General features: G+C 36.8%; 1 long non-coding RNA gene across 1 annotated transcript in view; it reads right to left on the reverse strand.

The window, feature by feature from the left end:
• Positions 1-1,093: 1,093 nt before the first annotated feature.
• The window catches only part of LOC127548472 (uncharacterized), a 40,281-nt gene continuing 17,055 nt past the window's right edge, over positions 1,094-24,319 (reverse strand). Inside the window, exons 2-3 of the long non-coding RNA XR_007950393.1 lie at positions 5,507-5,628; positions 1,094-2,285 (exon numbers count right to left, since the gene is read on the reverse strand). This is a non-coding gene — a long non-coding RNA (uncharacterized LOC127548472). The remainder of the gene's footprint in view (positions 2,286-5,506; positions 5,629-24,319) is intronic.

Consider the following 24,319-nt stretch of genomic DNA (forward strand, 5'->3'; position numbering starts at 1 on the left):
TTACTTTTATGGTTGAGCTCTGCTCCTCGTTAAAAGTGGTAAAAAGGGCACTGTACCAAGCTGTCTGTGCAGCTTTGAGCAGAAGTAGCTTTTGCCTACTCTGTTCAGGAAATAGTCTGGTTTCCCAGAGTTTGTCTTCTGAGTTGGGACTGGAGGCTGCCCCCCTGCTGTGCTCCTCTGCTGAGCCAGGACTGAGGGGCTTAGATGCTGATCTGCTGTGTGAAAGACCCTCATCACTTTCCCAGGGTCTGTCTGTGTGGGGCTGAATACCCTTTTCACCCCAGTAAGACAGACCTTTCTTTAACTTTTTTCAGTCTATTTCGAGCTGGAGAATGGTTTTATTCTTTTGGACTCTGTTCAGAGACTTGGTTTCATGTGATTTTTAAGGGAAACTGGGAGAGCTCAAGCATCTTCCTGTCTTTACTTTGCCATCTTGGCTCCACCCTTGGAAGTAACCATTCACTTTTGCAAAATTCTGTTCTTAATTTCTCTCTCTCTCTCTCTTTCTCTCTCTCTCTCTCTCTCTCTCTCTCTCTCTCTCTCTCTCTCTCTCTCCCCTTCCTCCACCCCAATACAGCAATCAATCTGATGTTCAGTTCTTCTAAACATATTTCCATATTTGCTGTCATGTTGTACAAGAAAAATCAGACTAAAAGGAAAAAAGACACAAGAAAAAAAAACAAGTAAACAAACAATAACAACCACAAAAAAGTGAAAATACTATGTTTTGATCCACATTCTCCATAGTTTTCTCTTTATATGCAGATGGTACTTTCCATCATAAATCTATTGGAATTACCATGAATCACCTCATTATTTAAAAAAAGCCAAATCCATCACAGTTGATCATCATATAATCTTCTTGTTAAAGTCTACAATATTTTCTTGATTTTGCTTACTATACTCAACATCAGTTCTTGTAAGTTCTACCAGGCTCTTCAGAAATTAGCCTGCTCATCATTTCTTATAGAACCATAATATTTCATCACATTCATATACCATAACTTATTCAGCCATTCCCCCACTGATGGGTAATCCACTCAATTTGTAGTTCTTTGTCACTTCAAAAAGTTGCTACAAATATTTTTGCATACTTAATATGGATTTTTCATGACTACTAAGCTTTCTAAAAACAAGTAGGAGTTTCAAGGCAGTTCATAGATATCAAACAATGTCTCAAACTGTATCTGATAGTATTAAATCTGGGATCTATAATCTACAAATTAGAAGTTTTCTGAATACTATAAAAGGCAGAATGATCAAAGACCATTAAACATTTTGATTCTCAGTTTTCCCATAAGTAAATAATAACACTGATACTCCCAATACACAAATGAAAGGTTTATTGTAAAGAAAGCATTTTCTAAACTGAAAATTGTTATCTGGAGTTGAATACCATTTTGTATTGAAATTTTTTCTGAATCAATCCTAGGGACCCTATTGTTTCTAGTCTTGTTTAAAGATTCCCATGTATGCTAATCAGTTATTGTCAAGCAGTCTTCAGCAAATACTTTTAATCCCATCCCTTCATCCTTTGTAGTAATCTAGCAGTCAAAGATTGTCATTTGTAATTTCAAACCACTCTCCATATGAGGGCAATGGGGAAGGAGCTGAGATGCAATGGCCCATCCCCAATTGGAGACCTATACCTATCAGGGTTGTTTTGCTCTTGTTACAAAAAATTGTCTTCAAAAGCAGTTCCTAAATTGAATCCAGTGTTGGCCCCAGCAGCCAGCCTACCAACACATTTCTGCCTTAGTGATTTTAATAAACTTCTTTTTTATTTTTTTCTTCCTGAGTTTGCCAATTCAATTGGGATGAGGGCCCAAACATGGAATTTTCCTTTTAACACTAGATTGTAAAAATAAGAAAGAAAATAATGATACAAGGGGAATGGAAGAAATAGAAATTCCTCAAATCAACTCACATTCTTTTTTGTTGGAGATATTAATTTCAAGATTCCCTTAGTCAGTCTGGCTTTAGAGCTATGAGGATTGGTATATGTAATGTGACATAGTTTTATCCTGATTGAATCTCTGCAGTAACCACACATGGTCACCCAGCAGAAACATCTGCCAGGGCTCCTTGAATGGGAAATGGGAGATGAACAGCATCCTCAGAATGAAGAACTCTAACCAGGTGGTGCTGCCTGGAGCAGGTAAACATCAGAAAGCAACAGAGTCCAACACAAACAAGGCTCCCCATGAATCAAATGGAGATGTTCTTGGAGTGACTAAGGAGGGAGTGGTAGGTGGGAAGCAAGATGCTAGAAGGGAAAAAGCACCCTGCAAGGGAAGAAGGAAGAGAGTTATAGCCAGGAAATAAATAGGTATAAATATTTCATTCAGATTTCTAAAGGAACATTCAGAACACTGAGAAAGGACAATTAATAATGACTTTTTTTTTTAAATGTAAGATGCTCTGCAAATATATGCAAATGAAGCAGGGTGTCTTTGGGGCCTTCACAGTGTGAGAGCAGGAAATGAGCAGTGAATTTAGTTGATATTGTGACCTGCTAAATTAGATTATTTTATTAGGTGATTATGAAGAAATCTTTAAGGTACCTTTCCAGCTAAAAGCCTGGTAACTTTTAAGCTAGCATGTTACAAGTTATGAGTTTGTGTAATGAGTTCGAGCAGGAGGCAGGATTGGGGAGAGAAATTTGTAATAGTCCCAGCTCTAGCCAGTCTCTCTACCCCAGTCATCCAGGTGTAGCTAGAGATAACAGCCCTTCCTTGGGGGATGGACTCCCACAGAATCAGAGGCTTAGGCAGATGCTACTATTAAATGATTAACTGAGATCCCTTTCTAATTCTCTGGGAGCTGATCTCAGAGTCAAGTTCCCTTTTAAGTTGAGAAGCAGTCTTGTAAGTCTAACCTTTGGCACAGAAAATAGCCATCTCTTGAGAGGCTTGGCTTCAGAACAGGTGGGGCTGGAGAGGAAGATAATAGATAGCTACAGATAAAACAGTTGGACTAAGAAGGAAGAACTTCCTTTGAGATTGACATAAATTGGGATGTTACTAAAGATATGGGGGTCAGCAGCCTTTGTCCTACAATAAATTGGACATGTAGGCATCCCATCTGGATTGATAGGAAGTAGTTCCAGTCACTTAATTAAATGAGAGGGATTAATTAAAGGAGGAAATTGCTCTAATCCCAAATAGGACTGAAATGTAACTAAAAAAAAAAAAAAAAACCACAATGGCCATTACTCACATTGGGGGTCTTAGGTATAGGGGTACACCATGCAGGGCAGTAGCTAATTTGGGAGGAAAGAACAGGAGAGGAGAGGGGCAGGGGATGCCCCAGAGAGGAAATATTTGTGCCAGAGGAGCAAAGTATATTAATTCTCTTGCTTTCTTGTGAAGGGCCAGAGCTTTCGGTGTCCATGGTGCTGAAGAAGAGACTTGTTTCTGACATCTTTTTTGGAAAACGAGGTGTGGATAGATGAAGGAAATGATGAAAGTTACTTAGAACACCTGCCTGGGGCAAATTATAAAGAGAAGCTTTCATTTTTCCTTCTGCTTTTTCCTCTTACTAGTAATCCATTCCCACCATCTCCTGGCAACCACTGTCTTTCTCCTCAGGTTGTTCTGTCTCCCCCTGTTCAAGGGCACTGTGTGTGTGTGTGTGTGTGTGTGTGTGTGTGTGTGTGTGTGTGTGTGTGGACTTTGTGGGTTCAAAGTTCATGTTTAACATGAATAATTTGGTACTTCTGTCTTTCCCTTTCCTTAAGGCTTTTTTCCTGATTTGATCTTACTCTTCTCCCTCTTGTTATATATGAGAAGGGGAAGGAGGAAAAAAGAAAAATCAGAATTTCATTTTGAATGAATGACAATAAAAATCACTGAAGAATCTGAGTTGGAAGGGACTTGAGGCATCTGGCAGTTTGACCTTTCTATAGCTGAACAGAAACTTCCGTCAGATTTTAGATTATAGATTGAAACATGTTTGATCCCTCTCCACCTCCCACAACACATACTATTTTTCAGATGAGAAAACTGACTTTAAGATTAAGTGACTTGCCCTAAACTGCAAAGATAAGATTTGTGGTAAATGGTCATCAGTCCTTTGCTTGAAGGACTATCAAGAAGAATCCCAGTACTTTTAAAGGTTACTCATTCAGCTTTTGAGAACTCTAAATTGTGGGAAGTTTTTCCTTACATGAATCTAAATCCTTTTCTCTACAATTCCTATCCAATGTTCATAGATCTCCTGCACACAAGATTTTATTAAGTCTTTCTATTTGCCAGGCATTATCCTAAGAATCAGGAATATAAATGGAGATAGTCTCTACCTTCAAATAGCTTATATTCTAATGAGAGACTTAGGTAGAATGTTTTGGTCTGGTGAATCACAGGGATGGTGAATTGTTCCATAGTGTAGAACACAACAAAACAACCACCAAGCATCTCTTTTTTTAAAAAAAAATGTATATGTTTTGTTTAATATTTACCAATTACATTTAACATGTTTACCATTCATTTAAAAAATTGATTTCTAAATTCTCTCCTTGCCCCCCCACCTTAAGAAGCCATTCAATATGATATCAATTATACATGTGAAATCATGCAAAATATGTCCATATAGCCATGTTGTAAAAGTATGATTTCACACATACTGACCTAGAAAAAGAAAGTTTAAAGTATGCTTCAGTCTGCACTCAGTTCATCAGTTCTCTCTGAAAGTAGGTCACATTTTCCATCATGGATCCTTTGGAATTGTTTTGGATCATTGTCCAAGCATTTCTTAATGAAGCCTGGAATAGTATTACTTTTTGGTGGTCATATTATACTGTTGATTTACATTGAGTAAACTATGTATACTAGAACCAGTTTGTCCTTCCTACAGAAAGTCAACCATTAAATTTTCATTGTAAGCATCTACATTTCAGAAATCAACGAACTACAATCAAATGTTGATCTATTGTTTTGTTGATTCTCTAGCTCTATGTTGGAGAAAATGTTAATTACAGATTAAATTTAAAAGTGCTTTGTGTGAAAATTTAAGAAATTTTTTTCCAGAGAGCCAATTGTTAAATATTTACCAACACAGTTCACCATTTAATACCCAGATGATACGCTGATGAACTCTTATCTAGCCTCATCTCCTCCTAGTTATATTTAATAAAATTGAATTTTTAAATACAAGTTATAGTTGAACCAATTAATAATGATCATAACTAGTATCATCCTCTCACACACTGGCTAAAGGCTAGGTACAATTCGTTTTTACCAGTCACCCAGGTTTATTTGGTACCTGAAGAGGGGTTTGGAGAATATACTTAGGCTCTCTGCTTCAGCCCCCACTACTGTTTCTTCAAGTGTAGGTTCTCTGCCCTCCAATTCCATTTAATCACTACCAATAAATCAGATTTTACAAAGAGATAGTTATTTTGGAAGGTAAAATGACAAATATATAAACAGCTTAGTTCCTATAGAGCGCAAGTCCAGCTTCTCCCAGTCCTCCATCGCTCCCCACAATGAGCTCAAGTTCCAAATACCCTGGATTCTTTGGGGTTTCCTTTTGAGGTGGCTGGCTACAACATCATTTCTGCAATCCTAGCTTCAAGGTCACTCTGGCTTGAATTCCCTTTCTGGTAGGGATTACCTCAAGTACCTGAAACTGAAAAGGACAAAGGAAATGTAAGAGGTTCATTTGTCAGAGTTAGAGTAAAAGAGAGGGTTTTGAAAAGCATACCTCCAGTTAATTCAGGTCAAAGTGTGCTTATGATGTGGGTGAACTGTGATTGTTATCCACTGAAAGTAAAGTCTAAGTGAGACAAAAGGAGAGATGATTGTAGATTAACCAGTTTTAAAGAATTCTGGCTATGCAGCCAATCAAATGAGGCTCCAACTACCCATATGGTAAAAAACCACAGCCTTATTCAGGGCACCTTCATGTTAGAGAATATGTACATGTCCAAGCCACATCAGTGCTTTAAAGTTTGCAAAGAATTTTACATTTTATTATATTTGATTCTTACAACAACCCTGGGAAATAGTTACTATTATTATCCCTATTTTCAGGTAAAGAAACTAAGGCAAACTTGTTTAGTATCTGAACTCAGGTCACCTTGACTCCATGTCTAGCATTGTATCTCCTTCACTACCTGAGTTTTAAGATTTGGGGGAAGGGAAAAAAGTAGAAAAAAAGAAATTTACATCATAAATATTACTTATTTGAAAAGAATAGCTAGTTGTTTATAATAGATTTGTAGTTTAATGTGCAGTCATATTTTTATTATGCAATATTATAGAAATGCTTGTTTTACAGATTTAGATAAAAAAATCATATTTGTAGATGGAGTGAAAATAAACCTGACTTTGGGTAAAACATTTAGTGTCTCTGAGTTTCTCTTTCCTCATCTGTAAAAGGAAGGATTTGGATATTTTTTACAGATGAGAAAAGGAAGACTCAGAGACACTAAGTGATTTATCCAAAGTCTCCCAGAGAGTAAGCTTAAATATGAGATTTGAATCCAGATCATCTGACTAAAAAGTCAGGTTTTCTTTCACTCCATCTCCAAATATGATCTTTTTAAATCTAAATCATTGATAAAATGTTAAATCTCATAAAACCAAGGACAAATCCCTGAAGAACTCCAACAGAGAGCTCTTTCCAATTATATTTTGAACCTTAATGTGTACTCTTTATGACAAATCATTGAACCACTTATAAATCTATCTAATAATATTTTTATATCTCATTTTTCTCTATCTTATCTGCAAGAATAGTACAAAAGACACTGTTGAATGTTTTGCTAAAATCTAAGTAAGCTACATCTATGGAATTCCCTTAATCCACTACTCTAGCAATGCTGTTATAAAAAGAAAATAAAATTAGTTTGGTATGATCTCTATTTGATGGGATGAAGTCAGCATAACTATGTGGAATTACTGAAATATTTTCTAAATGATTTTATTACTTTAATATAGCCTAGAATTTTACCAAGAATTGAAGTCAAATTCATCAGGCTATAATTTTCATATTTTATTGCCTTCTCCCATTACTTTTTTTTTTTTTGAAATCTAGGGAATATTTTTATTTCTTCAGTCCTGAAGTATTTCTTCCACTCTCCACAGTCCTTCAAAGATTATTGACAATTGCTTAATAATTAACCCATCAGTTCTTTCAGTATGCTGGGATGCAGTTCATCTGCGTTTTGTGCCTTAATATGGTAAGTACAGATCATTTCTCTCTTCCTAGTTTTTATCTTATCTTTCATATCAAGTCTTTGTTAGCTATTTTTGTTTTTTCATTAAGATTTTATTTAGCAAAGAAAATAGAAGCAAAAGAATAATTGAATGATCCTGTCATCTATTAATTTTCCATTATTATTTTCTAATTTACCATAAGCAGTAGTCCTATCCTTTCTTTGTTCCCTCTCTCCATCCATCCTATATTACTCGAACATACTTTTTATTATCCCTAGAATGTCTCACCAACATTAGCTTATTATGGGATTTATCAATCTGATAATATTTTTACATGTCCAAATTTTGTTTCTGTATTCACTTCCCATTATTTATTCTTCTGAAGATGCCTTAAAAATTATTTCCCCCAGTTTTTCCAGTTTTTTCATAATCATTTCTCCATGTAATTGTTCCTAGTGTTAATTCTATTAGATGTACACAGCTCTGAAAGAAGAATGTTATATGTCCTATAATTATTGTTTTACTATCTATGTCTTTTTGCAAATTATTTAAATTTTCCATCATAAGTATCCTATAATTATTGTTTTACTATCTATGTCTTTTTGCAAATTATTTAAATTTTCCATCATAAATTTTTCCATCATAAATATGCCTATACATACATATGTGCATATATAGCTATTATATGTCCTCATATATGTGTATATATAGAGAGATACACACACACACATTTGATTTTCCGGTTTCATTCAGCACAATATAATTTTCTTCTTCACTGACCTTATGAATCATTATTTTTCTTTATTTTATAGCATAATTACAACTTTCCCATCATAATCCATCTCAATATATTTTGTCTAGCCTTTAATTTTTATTGTTTATGAGTCTTTATTGTTCAAATGTATTTCACATGACAAATTTTGGAGTTTTGTTTGCTTATATATTCTGCCACTTTTTAATTTTATTATATTGCTTAATTAATGTTTAAAGTTATAATTACTAAACATGTGTTTCCTTCAATCTATTTCTTTGGTATTCATTTTTGTTCTCCTCTTTTAAATCAATAATTTATGTGATAGTTTTACTTATACTAGTGTAATGGGGCTTGATGCATGCCTAGATCACCTAACATGGAGATACCCTACATCCTTCAGTCTCCTACAGCATGGTTGGGAATAGACATACTGAAAATGGCTATATTTTTAAAATATCTCTCTTTCCCGTTAATTCTATCTTGTATCCAGAAGGTAAACCTAATGCAAAGTTCACTGGCAGTGCAGGTATCTTGAACTGAATGGAAAATGAGCCATAACTTTCTTCTTTCTCTTTTGTAACTCTAAACAGTGGGCACGAAGGTGTTTATTTCTGGTCTTTTTTCATTTGTCTTCAGTTCTTAAGTATAGTTGGTAATTTCCACTGGATTTGGGCACTCAGGAAAGCCTTTGCAACCAGTGAGCCCCGCAGGAAAGCCTGGAGGAGCAAGGGATCCTGAGAAGACACTTAAAAACCTATTTCATAAGTCATAAAACTGAAATGGTCAAAGGTAGAAGGAAATATGTAAAATGAACAATCAAGAAAAGTAAGAATCACAGTAAAATCTGAGAGGTTTAGTAAAAGGGGGTATTTGCTTGAAAGTTTGGGGGTTCAAGTTATAATATTAGGAATTGGGCAAGTAATAGGTTCATAAATAAAGAGGTCTTTCAAACATTCAGTTGTTTGGATATCTACCCTGATAGAACTGACTCTTTTCCCCTCCTGTGTTTTATTAACTCCCTCTTTTTTCCTTTCCTTTTTTTTTTTTTTTTTTGGCTGAGGCAATTGGGGTTAAGTGACTTGTCCAGGGTCACACAGCTAGGAAATATTAAGTGTCTGAGATAAGATTTGAACTCAGGTCCTCCTGACTTCAGGATTGGTGCTCTATTCACTGCACTACCTAGCTGCCCTCCCTTTTTTTTGCAGAATTCTCAGTACAGAGTTGCACAAAGTCAATCCCACTCTTTCTTTGAATCATCAAAGTCCAGGGGAAGATCAAAAGTCAAGAAGGCTGGTGATGGCTTGTAATGCAGGAAAGACCTGTAGACATGTTGGTGACTTTGACTCCTGACCAAGCTCTAAAATACCTAAGATACTCTAAGATACCTCCCGCCTCCCTCACAACTCCCTTTCATTGCATTGCATAACTTTCCTAATGTCATGGTTCTCTTAGAAAAGAAGGACAAACAACAAATACTCCACAGAGCTTCAGCGGGTTTGAGTTCTGTCAGGAATACTCAGCCTGTTTTACCCTATCTGTAGAAACCACCAGGATGTAGTTGCTGTATTGCTATTCCTTCTTGGAATTACAGATGAGAGGTGGGTGAATCAGGCGGACACCAAAGGTTTATGAGCAGCCCTGAAAAGGGCTCAATAAGCCCTCACTCTAGAAGTGCCCTTATTAAAATGGGAACTTTGCATACCAGAACAATGAATCATCTATTTTCAGCCCTTAGAAAACTGAGGAAAGTCTGCCCTGCACAGCTTCAAATTAAATTACTTTGCCACCACCTATTTCACTCAATGATAAAAAAAAAAGGCTTATTTGCATAGTACATTATAATGTACAAAAGATATATACAAAGATTATCTCTCTTAATAATAATCAGACAACTCTGATATTGGGTCTGTGTTGGAGCTAGAATTATTTCTATAGTAAAGGTAAAGAATAGGATAACTACCAGAGAAATCAAGTCAATAAACATTCATTACATACTTACAAGTTGTCAGATAGATACTAAGCCCAGAAAGGTAAGGTTAAAAAAAGAAAAGTAAACAAATAAAGATAAATGTAAAAAGAACCAAAACCAAATTCAAAACAGGGACTGTTTTTTTTGGGGGGGCAGGATAATATGCAAACACATATGTACAAATAAGTTCGTATCAGGAATTAACTGGGGGATAAACTTAGGGGGAAAGGTACCAACGTTAAGGGGGACTTAGAAAGTCTCTTTGTAGAAGACAGGAGACTTTAGCTAAAATTTGAAGAAATCCAGGAAAGTAAAGAGGTAGAGAATAAAAGGAAGAGATTTCCAGGAAGAAGGGATAAGCAGTTTAAAAAAAAAAAAAAAAAAAAAAAGCCAAGGACTCAAGAGATAGCCCATATCACTAGATCACAGAGAAGATGGACTTCTCAGATATCAGTGGTTAAAGAGAAGAATGCTTTTCCATATCTTATAGTAGCAAGGTTTAATGGGTCACATGGATTCTGTAGTGTTGTGTCTTATAAATATCCCATTAACCAATTGTGTAGATGGATACATGTCTCTGTCTTATTTATTTCAGAAGATCTGTCTGCTCAAAATTTTTTTTCCTGAATATTTTCTCCATTTCTTCTTAGAAAATAATTTCCATTCCAATAAAAATCAAATTGATGGACAATTTCTGGTCTGCCCTAGGAAATATATTATTAAGCCTTTAACTAGTTTGTAGATATTGAGAAAAATCTGACTTGTTCCATTTCTATTTCCTCCAGTCTCTTAAATTGATGTGGTTTGAACTCAGCCCTTTGTTCTTTTCAAACATCTTTCACCCCTTTTAAGCATTTCCTGAGTCTTCCTGGCATTTCTGCATTCTTCAGCCATACTCGCCTTCAAGATGATCACTAATTCAAACAGAAGGATTCATTAAAGAGAAGTCTCTTCGGAGAGATGCCATTTTTCCCCTTGGCTTCTTTGCTTCATCACCCGGTGATGTGCTTCAGAGCCAAATATTGAATAGAGAACTTGTTCTGACTGAAGCTGTGAAGCTTAAAAGGGGAAGGAAATGAGTAATGAGCCTGAATGCTTGCCTAGGAGTGTCTGGACTTCATTTGGATAGGAAAGGGCATCTCTTCTACGGTGTACACATGACAGGAGTGTTTGAAAAGTTCACAGAATGGCAAGGCATCCACTTCCTTCCAAGTGGGCAGCAGGGAGAGAAGGGCATCTGTGGTCTCCAGCCTGTTCCCCATGGAACGTAACACACATTGTGTTTACAGAAAATGGTACAATCTGCCCAGTCAGATGGATATCACCTCCCTTCTTCATGTTTGTGGCTATAGTGCCTGGAACATTTCATCCTTGATTATTCTCCTTCCTGTGGATCTCATGAGCTTTTAGATGGGCCAGAATACATTCTGGCAAAACAATATGTCCCCTCTCTACCAAATCCATTTGAATTCATCTTCTAGTCTGCAATGCATGACTGATCATGGAGTTGCTATCTTCCTGTTGAATCTAGAGAAATCCGCATTAGTTTCAAACTAAATGGATCATCAGACTTGGAATCTGGAATACCTGAATTCAAATCCTGTCCTAGATACCAGCTGTATAACCTTGAACAAATAATTTTATCAATTCCAGCCTTGATTTCTTCATTTCTAAAAACAGAAATAATAGTACCTAACTTATTGCATTGTTGTGGGGGTCAAAAGAGAGAAGATGAAAAGTACTTTTCAAATTTTAAAGTACTCTAAAATGTTAGCTATCATCATTGTTGTCATTGCTCTTCAGTCATGTCTGGCTCTTTGTGACCTCATTTGGGCTTTTCTTGGCAAAGATAGTAGAGCAACCTGCTTTTTCCTTCTCTAGATCATTTTACAGATGAGGAAAGGGAGGCAAAAAGGATAAGTGACTTGCCCAGGATCACACAGCTAGTACATATCTGAGGCAGATTTGAACTCAGGAAGTTGAGTCTTTCTGCCTCCAGGCCTGACATTATCCATTGTGCCCACTTATCATCATTACTGTGCTATGAATTTATATAGACTCAGATATACGAGTATAGACTCAACTGTATTCAACAGTTGAAAAGTATCTCAGTTTTCATCTACTCCACTTTCTCCTGAAGCACAAATACCCTCTAAAATACTGTTGACAGATGTTCCTCCAGGCTCTGCTCAAACAATTCCAGTGATGGAGACCCCATAACTTGAACTGGTCGGTAATCTATTGCACTTTTGGACAGCATTAATTTTTAAGAAGCTTGGTTCCTCCACACCTCCTACTATTTTTTCCTTAAAATCAGACTGTGAATTTAGGGCCATGGGAAAATTTTGGTGAAGAACCTTCTTCTACCAATTCAAACTTCTGCAACTTGTAGTTTTAGAGAATATTTTAAAGTTTTAAGTTATATTTGCTATACATTAACTAAAGAACTCCAACCAAATGAAGAAGGAAGTAAAATAAAACAAAACAACAAAAAACCAAGGAGCCAGTATAAAGAGGATAGTTGTTAAAATTATTGAACCCTTGGGATGCCACATGGAGTTCTCCTGCCTTGACAACCCAAGGTCTAATCTGTGTACAGTTGCCTCTTCTTTTTCCTCCTTCCTCTTCAAATGTCATCATCCTTTCTTTCAGCTGGGGAAGTGGACACAAGGGTTCCCTTCTCCCTCTACTTTATTATTTCCTCAAAGAAAACCAAACTAACTTTTTTAATATCAGAGATTTCATCAGGAGAAGAGAATGGAGGAAATAAACAAGGGGGACTACTTATAAAGTCAGAGAAAGTTTTTAAAAACCCACATTTATCATTCTGGAGAGCAATTTGGAACTATGTCTAAAAGGCTATAAAATTGTGGGTAGTATCACTATTGGGCCTGTATCCCAGAGAGAGAAAGAGAGAGAGAAGAGAGAGAAAGAAAAAGGAGAGAGAGAGAGAGAGAGAGAGAGAGAGAGAGAGAGAGAGAGAGAGAGAGAGAGAGAGAGAGAGGACCCATATGTGCAAAAATGTTTGTAGCAGCTTTTTTGTGGTGGTAAGGAACTGAAAACTAGGTAGATGCCCATCAGTTGAGAAATGGCTGAATGGTGTATGAAGATAATGGAATATTATTGTTCTATAAGAAATAACCAACAGGATAATTTCAGAAAGACCTGGAAAGACTTACATAAACTGATGCTAAGTAAAGTGAGTAAAACCAGGAGAACACGGTACACAGCAACAACAAGGTTATGCAATGATCAATTTTGAAGGACATGGCTCTTTTCAACAATGAGGTGATACAGGCTAATTCTAAGAGATTTGTAATGGAAAGAGCCACCTGCATCCAGAGAGAGAGCTATGGAGACTGAATGAGGATCAAAGCATAGTAATTTCTTTCTTTCTTTCTTTCTTTTTTCATCTATTTTTCTTGCACAGCATGACAAATACATAAAAATGTTTTAAAGGATTGGACATATTTAACCTATATCATCTTGCTTGCTGCCATTAAGAGGGGGAAGTAAGGAGGGAGAAAAATTTGGAACACAAAATCTTACTAAAAGAAATGTTGAAAACTATCTACAAATACATGGGGGAAAATTCTATGGAGAAAAAAGTCCATGTCCTATCCCACTTTTAAAATTTAAAATCAGCTTCACCTGAAGCTTTTAGTCTTTTTTACCTAGGGTTTTATTTTCAGGTGTGGGAATTCTTTATTTCCTTTTACTTTGTGGGAGAAGCAGAAGGAAATTTATTTTTCAAAATCATCAACCTTGGAAGTGAACCAATAGAGTCTACAAAGAAAGGCACAAATAAGTATTGCTATTTCAGTAGAAATTACATATACATAGAATTTTGTCTCAATACTTTAGGAACTTTTAAATTTATATATCTTGTTTTATACTACCTTTATTTCTGAATGTTCATTTTCACTTCCCTATAGAGAGTACCAGTTTCTGTTGTAAAAAAGAAAAAAGAAAAAGAAAACTTTTTTTAAAAAAAACTCATCAATAAACTAATCAGCAGTATTTATAACATATAGTACCCATAGACCTTGATCTCTGCAAAAACAGCATCTCAGTCATAAAATCAAGTCAATTTCTTGGGGAATCCACTGTATACACAACAAGATACCTTTCCAGACTCTGAATTTGATTCTTCCCCCTATAAAAATTGGAGCAACTATCCTGAGATTCTTCCTTTTGCAAGGTGAGTAAATATAGGACACTTATCTTTTTCTATGTCCCAAGAGTTTATATCTGGGCTTTGTTTGATTTATAGATTTCTAATTCTACTACTCCCCAAATAATAACTAATTGAGAAGAGAGAGAGCCCCAAGCCTGGAGTCTGAAGATCTGAATTACAGCCTTGGCTTAATTATATCAGCTATGAGACCTTGAAATTCATCTTTGATCCAGTGCTGTTTAATATTCCCATCAATGCCTTGAATGGAAATCTATATGGAATATTTATAAAACTGGACAAGAGAGTTAGGGTCCCAAAAGACCTTTCCAGAGTAAGATGAAGGGCTGAATCTAATAAGACAATTTTTTTAAAGTTAACTGTAAAGTTCTACATTTGTGTAAAAAAATCATTAGGAATAGAGAGTTATAGATAGGAAATAATTTGTGTAAAAATGTTGTAGGAATTAGGGAATTATAAGTTTAATATGAATCCGTAGCAGGATGCTATAGTATTCACTCCCCTAAGGGAAATTTTTTTGTATTGCGATAATAATTTAGACTGTGTGGGAGAGATAGAATGTCCAAAAAGGGGGAGAAAATAATTCTGCTCTACTCCTCCCTCTTGAGTGCACATCTGGATTGTATTCAGTTATAGGAAGTGAGTTTTGGGAAAGACATTGAGATGCTGGTATCAGAGATATTAACTAGCAACTTGGTGATCTCTTCAAACTTTGCAAACATGCACAGGATGAGAAACAAGTTCTATTCATTCAAATCAGTTGTTTAAAAATAAATTCCATTTGAAAGGCAAACAACATATTATAGGGAGACAGATCCTTGGAAACTGAGAAAATACTGAGATCACTATTGGTAGGGTTGGAATGAGGCAGGAAGACCTAGGCTGTGATCACCATGGAAAGGGAGTGGACCATGTGGGAACTTCCTATTTTAATTATTCTTATTTATTAGGTGCTAAGCTCAGGTGTTTCTAGATGATCCATTAAGTTCTATCAACATCCTCTAAATATCTATACCTAAGGACAAAACCCCAATCATCCTCCTCTAGTTATAGCACTATTATTATTCAGTGTTTTAATTGTATTAACTCTTTGTGATCCCATTTGGGGTTTTCTTGGCAAAGATACTGAAGTGATTTGTCATCTCCTTCAGTTCATTTTACAGATGAGGAAACTAAGGAAACAGGATTAAGTGACATTTGGAAGGTGTACAGTAGACCATGACTAGGAGGTTTAAGTCTGTGCCATTTAAGCATTTATGAAAAGAAATAGGATGTTTAACCCAGAAAAGACTTCATTGAGATGCTATAGCTACATTTAAGTATCTAGAAGAAAGATTAGGCTTTTTTTGCATAAGTCCCAGAAAGCATACTTAAAAGCAATGAGTTTTAGAGAGGCAAATTAAAAAAAAAAAAAAAAAAAAAAAAAAAAAAAAAGGTAGTGTGGTCTGTTTTGGAGGAAATTGGTAGATTTTTTTTTTTCCTGGAAAATTTTTAAATGGAGGCTAGATGATCACCTGTTGGTTAGGCTGTAGAGAAGAATTACTTTCGGATACAGATAAGACTTGATAACTTCTGAAATTCTTTCTAACTCTGAGATTCTTTGATATGAATTCAAGAAATAAGAATGGAGATTAGTCATTTGACTTACCTAAGGTCATACAATTGGTATATGTTGGAGCCAAGATCAGTTGTCATATCTTCAAACCACAAATCTAGTGAGGTTGTTGTGGTTGTTGTTGTTGTTTATAGAGAGGCTACCAAATTTCCCAGTAATCAGGCAGTATTATATTGCCACAATACACATAGGCACATATGCAAACTGTGCTGATAGACTGGCACACAAAAAATAGAATCCTCTCTTTGATCCCCTGTTTAAATCACCAGGTTATTTCTTTCCATGTTAGCTCTGTGGAGCACAAACAAATTAATTGTTTTCTAGTCAATTCAGGATTTTTTAAAATTATGATAATGGCTAGTTGCAAAGCAATTGATGGGAATTTGCCCCATTCAAGCAAAATAATTGCATCTACTTTTATCATGTAAGACAAAATAAATCCTAGATTGACCAGAAAGTGGTCAATGTTACCATATAGCAGAGATTTGCTCTCTCTGTTTCTGCCCACCAATCTTCCTCTGCTCCCACTTTAACCTTACAGAAAAATATTTAGTAGGACACAAAACTTTGTGCTTTAGGAAAGCTGGTGACAATGACTGGAACATTCTTCCAAGAAAGCCAGTAGAAAAAAGCAGGACAGGCCAAAACATCAGGTCAGCTCACAGCTCCTGTCCTTTTGCATCATTTGAAAGTTGCTTAGAAACCCTGTAAAAGCATCACTGCTTTCTTGGGAGCCTGCTTTGTACCTTGAGGACATCCAGGAAGTCTGCTCCAGAGTGATTGATTAATTCTGGAGTTAGCAACTATGGCTGCATCACTTTTGCATGAAAGATGCAGCTCTGTGCTTAATTAGAGGCAGCTTAGTGATGCCATATTTCATCTTAGGGCACTGATTAACTCCACCTGCTGCATGTAGCTGACAGATTGGGAAGGCTCATGTTGAAGTTTCAGTTTGGTTTATGGTTCTTTTGATTTCTGGTCTCCTTTCCCATATTCCTTTGACCCTCACCCTTTCAAAAGGAATGCTCTAGGTCCCAGAGGTCATTTATAAGCTTCCTTTACTTGTTCACTTTTATTGGATTTAGGGATATCTGACACTGGAGTGAAATTATCTTTAAAAGAACCATAAGGAACAGTCTACCATTGATTTAACTTCATCTGAAACTCCATCTGAAAAATTGCAAAAATTAATCTTATTAGATTCTAATTACAGCACAAATCCTGTGATATGGAGATGATGAAATGTTTTTTTCCCCTTTTTTTGACCAAAGCTGGAAGTAGAAATTCAAAGAGTATCTTATAGTAATGATAGAAAAAAAACACCCAGAGATATAGATGTGCAAATTAGTACAAGTTGAGAAATTAAAGGTACCTAGTAGATAGAGAGTTGGAGCTACAGTCTGGAAGAACTGAATTCAAATTTAGCCTCAGACACTCCCTACTCTGTGGCTTTGGGCAAATGACTTAAATCTCCATCCTTGCCTTTAAAATGGGGATAATTGTAGCACTTAGCTCCTAAGACTCTTGCAAAGATAAAATGAAATGATATTTATAAAGCATTTTGCAAACAAAAAAGTTAAAAGAATCACATATAACTATATACATATATATAAATCCCACAAATATATAAAAAGGTATATTTAAAATATTATACATAATATAACTATATAAATGTTATAATGTGCATAGAATGTATATATAAATGTTTTTGTGCTGGTAATGATGTTGATGATCCATTGTAGGTTTTCCTTTGTTATTTCAGTGCCTTACTACAACTGGGTACATTATTAAAAGCACCAGAGCACTGGATGCAGATGCAGGACTCAAACTCAGATTTGTTTTGTTTTGTTTTGTTTTGCTGAGAAAATTGGAGTTAAGTGACTTGCCCAGGGTCACACAGCTAGGAAGTGTTAAGTATCTGAGGCCACATTTGAACTCGGATCCTCCTGACATCAGGGCTGGTGCTCTACCCACTGCACCACCTAGCTGCCCCAGACTCAGATCTTTTACTATTTACTACCCATGTAATCACATAAATGTCACTTGTCCTCTTAGTTCTTCCAGGCAATTCACTAAAGTTGTAAATGACAGGTGAGTTGCCAGTCTGTTTATGGGGAAGAAATTTTCATCCTGGAGTTCTCAACACCAATGAAATAATAGATGTAGATTCAACCCTCCAAATACTAATCTCTTTTCATCTAAATCTATTCATCTATAAAATGGGTATAGTAATACTTGCTTCACTTATTTCACAGGGTTATTGTGAGGAAAACTGCAACAGCCTTGTTTGTTGCACAAAAGTGAATTTTTATATTTTTGTTGTTATTCTTAATGAACAGCTAGAGAAACAGAGGCACAAAGATTATTTATTTGATGATAAGGTTGTGAATGCTCATGCATCGATGAAGGCAATGAAGACTCAGCAATGAATAGAGTCAGACAGCTGATTTATGGTCAGGAGCTTTTATTTTCTACAAAATGAGTCACTATCCAAGGTATCCCCCCAGCCCATACAGGATACCTGACCCAGCCTGGGCTCTGCCAGCTAAAACTAAGGATTGCTATTTCCCACGTCGTTATCCATGGTGCTAGTCAACATCAAATGTTACATCTCACCCCAGCACTGAAGCCAACAGTCATCTGCTTACAAGAAACATTCTTTGCACTAGCCTAGTGAAGAAAAAAAACCTATTTATCCGGAAAGAGGAATATTCTATAACCACCTGTCTGTCAGGGGACCAGAAGAGAGCCAACTATTGTGCCTCTCCAGCTGTCTGGGCCATGTTCCTGCCCCTGGATCTGGGAGACAATGGACCTCCAGGGAAGCCAGCTGTGCGGTGGCAAATGACAAATGGACCCCAGAGGAGGCAGAGATGAATAGATGCTACCAGCCGTTATCCTCTGCCCATCACAAGGGCTTCTTCCGCATCAGCAGGGGCATTTCTGATTCTTCGGGCTCGGAGCACCCCCAATACAAATGGAAGCAGTTCTGCGATGAGCGTTCGGCCCTTTTCCATCCCAGGTGTGACGTTCTACCACGGGCTGTACCACCTCCTCTGGTCTGTTCAGGTTCTGATTATCAAACGGCATACAAGGGTAGATGCCTGTAAATTAGATGGCAGGCTGCTCCCCAGCAGGTGGGCTCCCCACAGGGTAGTTGATCACTGTCAGCATGGAAGTGGTTTAGGATTTTGTATTCCAGTTACAACAGCTCACAGGGCTCTTTATAATCTGCACGGAGTCTTCATAACACTGTGTGCCATTTTCTGCACCTATTATGGGCTCCTACTCTCCTGGATAATGACAGTCCCCTCTCTATTGCATGACATCCTAGGTAAGCGTTAACCTTTTGATCCTGGGAGGTGTCTGTTCCCACTCTTAGGCTGCTGGGGAAATGAATGAACCTATGCATGTATGCATACATACATACACACACCATTTGGCTTTGTATTCAGATAATTTTACTATAAAGGTGCTTTCTGCGTCTTTCCAATGAACTCTTCCTGAATCTGTGCATGTCCCCAAGAATGATCTCAATCATCTACCAAATACAACCACAGCTGCCTCAAGAAGCCAAATACTTCCTGACTCCATTTATTTATGCCCTGTAGATGGCACAGGTGTCTCAGGTTGCTGGAACTTTGGGAGCTGGAGTGCATTAGATCATGGATTTAGAGCTGGGAGGACTAATGGAAATCATCTGGCTCAAACCCTTGTCTTTCACATAAGGAGTTGAGTGACTTGTCCAGGTTCACAAAAATAATAAAGCAAGATTTGAACCCATAAAACTCCTATATAGTAGCACTTTCTAATGCTGCATTTGTATTTTCTCCAAGTAAGCCACCAATTACTACACATAATACCAACAACACTTCTCATTAAGAGCATTTACCTTCCAAAGGGATTTTGAGGAAAAAGTGAGAAAATATCTGTAAAAACAATAGACACAATGCCTGGTACAGAGTAAATGCAGTATATATGATTGTAGTTAATGCTCTTTCTTCCTCTTCTTCTCCTTCCCCTTCTTGTTCTCCTTCCTTTTCCTCTTTCACTTCCCATTTTCCTTTTCTTTCTCCTTTCCCTTCCTCTTTCCCTTACCTTTCCTCTTTTCCTCCTTTTCTATCTTTTTCTTAAGTCTAAACAATCAACAAAACAACAGATAAGATCCTGAGTTATAATATTTGCCAATTTCCAAGGTTAAATGTTCCCAATGAAAATTTAACAATTGACTCTTACATACCAGCATAAGTTGACTCCATTTCAACTATTGTATAGGGAAGTAAAGCTGGCTTTGACAAATGTCAATTGTTATATCCCTAGAGAACTGGAAACCTGAAAGATTAACTGGTCCAGTGAATAATTGATGGGGATATGGGAAAGGAAAAAGTAGGTTTTACATGATTGTACCTGTATAAACTATATCAGATTGCTTATTGTCTCAAGGAGGGAAGGGAAGAGAGCAGGAGAAAGATGGATAGAATTTGGAACTGAAAACCTTCAAAACAAAGTTAAAAATTGTTTTACCATGTAATTGGGGGAAATTAAAAAGAAAGAAATCTGGTCTCATAGTCAGGAAGGTGTGCATTGCATGGTTTTCTCTACAACATACACACACACACACACACACACACACACACACACTAATAGTGGGACCATAGGAAACTCACCTAAGCTTTCAGTACTCTAGGCATCTTTCTAACATGATACATGATAGGTTGATTAAGAGTTAACAATAAGCAAAGTAGTGGGAATTTTTTGTTTTTTGTTTTTAACTGAGAATTGACTACACAAATGAAATCACTGATCTGGTTCAAAAGGCAGAAACTTGCTGGTAGGGCAAGCCCTCTCACTGAATGGCATTCTTCATCATTTATCATCCATATGATCAATAAAACATTGATATGATCAAACATTGATATGCAGTGACTAAACAACTGAGTTGGTCTTGGGAACTGGAGCAATCCAGCTAAGAAAATTAACTTAGAAATCTTATGTGCATAAAGTCTAAAGTCAAGTCTAATAAAAGAAGTCTGAATTAGTAGATTCAATTCAATTAAATAAATATTCATGGGGCAAGGGTCGATAACACATAAAATATGTTCTGCCCAGCACCAATCCATGCAGTGACTTGATGAACCTGCTTCTGGAAATGTATGCTATGATGGAGGGGTCCTCCTTGATTCACAGCATGAGTAGGTATTTGATGATTTCTGTCAGCTTACACTATGATGATAAGAAGCCTTTTAAATGGGAGCTGAGTCAGAATTAAGTGTGCAGACACAAAGCATGAACAGTCAAAAGTTTTCTTCCTCATTGGTAAATGAGGCAAGAACCGTTATAGAATTCCAGGTAGAGAAAAAGGTGGCAGTTGTGGCTGCTGACTACTTTCCTTTCCACCTGGGCCACCATATGGCTATAAACTCATGGCTGCCTTTGTTTCTTCTATTCTTAGTCTGTCTGTTGATTCCCAATCTATTAAGAATTGACTGGATGACATTATTACCTTGAAAACTTCAGAAGGTAGGAAAAGCCACCAGAGAGCCAGTGATAGAATCCATACCACAATCTTCTAGTAGCTGGAATAATCCAATCCCAGCCAGGAACTAGTCCTGTAGGACAATTTAATTGATGCTCCTTGACCTCCCAAGCAAACTGAGCCAACAGCTAAGACACTTTCTCTAGTAAGCCAGGAAATGATTTGTCCATTGGCAGATGCCATGTTAAGAGTTTTACAAAAATAGTCTCATTTGATCCTCATCATAACCCTGAGAAATAAGTACTATTATGACCCCCATTTTATACTTGAGGAAACTGAAGCAGACAGAAGTTGTGTGATTCAGAGTCACACATCTAGTAAATTGCCTGAGACTGAATTTGAACTCAGGTCTTCTTGACTCTAGGTCCAGTGTGCTATCCACCTAGTTGCCCCATCCAGGGCTGTTCACCCATAAGTGAACTTGGAGGAGAAATAGTTGACGATTATCATTTTAAATTTAATTCCACTCTTTTGAGGTACCAAAATGGTAGAGGAGAGTAGACTCCTGATTTTGCTACTGTTAAAGATCATGCTATATTTTCTTGATGAATATCCCTTTGTAAAAAAAAAATCAACTTGTCAAAATGATATTAGAGCATTAAACATAAGTTAGATGATTTGTGGGATTTATTAATTAGTGTTGCTATAGAGGGAAATACACCAAAACAGGCCTTGTGATTGATAGTCCTACAGAATTCCTCCCCACCCCATGCTTGCCTTTCCCTATCCATATCTCCTCACATCTCCTCCTGGAAATAGGAGGGGATGTAGAGTCTTGTTCTGGGCACTTGACCTGCAAGTCTGAGTGTGAGTTGATAGAATGATCACAAAGTCTACATCTTCTCAATTTATAAAGTGCTTACTATATACAAAACATTGCTAGGGTTAAGGATACTGAGATAGAATACAGACTAGCTCCTTCCTGCTAAGAGCTTTCAGTCCAGTAGAAGAATAAATCAATATTGTAATATAAGATATCTAAGAACTTAGAAGAGGTCAAATGGGGAGAAACTGAGAGATTGGGTAAGACCATTGAGGGAGGAAGTGAAACCAAATTTGAACCTTGAAGAAATTGAAGAATTTCAACAGATTTGAGCTCTGGTGGGACTTCCAGTTGGAGATGTCTAGCAAAAAGATGGAAATATAGGAATGTTGGTTATAAGAAAATCTAAAATTGGAGTTATAGATTTCAAAATCATTTAGATTAAATTATAATTGGAACCATAGAAGTAAACTAAATTACCAAGGAAGAGAGTAGTATAAACAGAAAAGAAAGAGAAGTCCAACCTCAGAGCTTAAGAGAGTACTTACATTTGGGAAGCTAAAGGAAGAAAGAGAATCAGTAAAGGAAATCAAGTAGAAGTGGGTAAAGAAGTAAAGTAAAGATCCAGAAAAGAGTGAGAAGAAAACAGTAGCAGAATGGGATGGCTCCAGAATAGCAGATATTATAGAAAGATTAAGGAGGGCAAAACCTGATAAAAAGAGTTGGGCTAGGTTATATGTCATTGATCACAGGATTTATAGCTGGAAGGATCTTAAAAATCATATAATTTAATCCAAATTTCTAATTTTACATGCAGTACCTTGGCTATTCTCATCTTACATCCTAGAAATAGGAATAATATCCCCAAGTTTAAGGTATTTTGTATATATATATATATATAGCCACTCAAAACCATATTTCTCAAGTCCTCACCAAAGAGTTTACTTTTGCCATCAGCCAAATGGTAATTTGGCATGGTAATAAAAAAGTTATAACATCTCCTCATCCCCTGAACTTGGTTCTCATTCTCTGATAAGTACACTAGCATTGATCACAAAAGATAGTGCTATGGTATGCTTGAAGACAATTAAGTGGTACAGTGAATAGAGTGACAGCTCTGGAGTCAGGAAAATTTATCTTCCTGAGTTCAAATCTAGCTTTATACACTTACTAGATGTGTGACCCTGGATAATTCACTTAATCCTTTCTCATCTGTAAAATGAGCTAGAGAAGGATATGGCAAACCATTTCAGTATCTTTTTCAAGAAAATCCCCAAATGGGGTCATGAAGAGTCAGATGTTATTGAAAAACAACTCCTCCTCCTCCTCATCATCATCATCAACAACAAAATGATACACTTTTGAAGGGACACATATGCAGAATGCATTTAACCGAGTACACATATGGGAAGCAGCTAAAATCTCCAGGAATATCTGCCAGTGTTTTCTGCTGATGTCACCACACTATTCTCATTAGGTCTATTTCCTGCTTATCTTAAAATCCCCTCAGGTATATAGTCTCTGCTGGACATGTGGATATGATGTGTAGTCTCAGCTGTTCTTGTGCCAGGATAGTCACATCCCCATTCCCAAGTCTTACTTCTCCTTAAACCCTGAGGGAGACAACTCAGAACTTTGTATCCCAGGAATAGGAGCATCCTCCAGGCCACTGATCCTAATTGTAGCCTGGCTCCTGAAACCGTCATCCTTGCTATCACCTTTTGCTGACCAACTGATAGCTAAGTCCAAGACTTCAGGAGAAGCAGAATTGTATAGACCCCTGGCTTTATTTCCTTCCTTTCCCCTAAAGCCATCATCCAAGGAAACAACTTTGTGTAGATAAAACCACCTGGCAGCTTCCCCTGCAGGAACTGCAGCCCTTGACTCCTCAGCACCCACAGCTATCAAAGACCCTGAAAAAGTTTTCCACATCAGAGTCCTTTTCACTCTCAAATCAGAAGTGAAGAGTTTCCACCAGTGGAAATGGCATTAAATAAGAAGCATTACAATTTTCTCTGTCTTTGTACCCTGTGTACTAGGGGATCTTTCCATCTGATTTGCAGTTATAAGTTTTATGGTCTTTTCCATTAAAATGTAAGGTATGGAGCAGCAAAGACCAGGCTTTTCTATTTGCCAAGGTCTCCCACTACATCCAGGACCATCTCTAGTTGTTTTGATCTTTCTCTTGCCACTGGACATACATGGCACCAGAGGAGAAAGTAAAGCTGGTGAATTTGCACAGCCTTTCCTTGATTAAGTCCAATTCATTTGCATGCCATGCAATCACCTTCCTGATGCCATGGTCTGCTTCAAGAACAAAGGACAAA

Source organism: Antechinus flavipes, chromosome 2 (genome assembly GCF_016432865.1).
Source record: "Antechinus flavipes isolate AdamAnt ecotype Samford, QLD, Australia chromosome 2, AdamAnt_v2, whole genome shotgun sequence".
NCBI lineage: Eukaryota > Metazoa > Chordata > Mammalia > Dasyuromorphia > Dasyuridae > Antechinus > Antechinus flavipes.